Raw genomic sequence first — 1,037 nt, 5'->3', positions numbered from 1 at the left:
CCACAATGGTTAGACTCAGACAAGAGCTGCGCAATAGGGCCATGGGTGACCGGAGAATGAACAAACGGATGATGGCGGCTAAGGCAAAATTTAGGGTTAGGGTTCTCATATAGCTTATATACCCGTGCCTATTATAACTTATTTCAATAATGACCATTTTGGCCCCTCCCTCTCATTCTTCTTTCAAACTAAGTCCTTGATTTACCCTTTCTACCCTCACTCCTAAAATTCTTTACAAATAAACTCCCGGATTTACCAATAGCCCCTTCCTTCTTAAATACTCACAAAACTAATCAGGAACCTATACTTTTAAACCCTTCACAATTTAATCTGGGAATTACATTTATTAATTTATTTAAATAAATGGGGCATTACATTTTTCCCATATTAATGATATCTAAACAATAAATTACTCGGATGCAAACACATGCAGGGACCACCAAGCTTATGCTGCCAAAAACTATCACATCTTAATAAAAAAATGTTCAAATGGTAACTTTATATAAAAATGGTAATTGTTTATTACATGATAAATAATAATAATATCTAATAATAATTTTCCCGTAATAAACTATTATCTAAAAAAACTATTTATCACTGCCGCGTTTGCGCGGACACACACACAAACACACACACACACACACACACACACACATATATATATATATGATGTAACATCCCCCTCTGGCACGTATCACAATATTGTCCGCTTTGGGCCACTCGACACGAGGACTTCCCAGGGGGTCACCCATCCTGGTACTACTCCCGCCCGAGCACGCTTAACTGCAGAGTTCTTATGGGATCTGCTGCCCTCACGGCTTTAAAACGCGTTGTGATAGGTAAGGTATCCACACCCCTTATAAGGAATGCTTAGTTCTCCTTCCCAGCCGATGTGGGATCAGATCTAACCCACTTTCACCCCCCATTATAGGGTTCGATGTCCCCGTCGAACACATCGACCCGTGCCCTAGCTCTGATACCATTTGTAACATCCCCCTCTAGCACGTATCACAATATTGTCCGCTTTGGGCCACTCG

At 40.7% G+C, this 1,037-nt stretch overlaps 1 pseudogene; it reads right to left on the bottom strand.

The window, feature by feature from the left end:
* Positions 1–715: 715 nt before the first annotated feature.
* On the bottom strand, positions 716–833 carry LOC145071813 (5S ribosomal RNA; annotated as a pseudogene).
* Between the last annotated feature and the right edge of the window lie 204 nt (positions 834–1,037).

This window comes from Lactuca serriola, chromosome 8 (assembly GCF_051521515.1).
Source record: "Lactuca serriola cultivar US96UC23 chromosome 8, Lser_US96UC23_V15, whole genome shotgun sequence".
NCBI classification, from domain to species: domain Eukaryota; kingdom Viridiplantae; phylum Streptophyta; class Magnoliopsida; order Asterales; family Asteraceae; genus Lactuca; species Lactuca serriola.
This window is presented reverse-complemented; position numbering and strand designations above follow the sequence as displayed.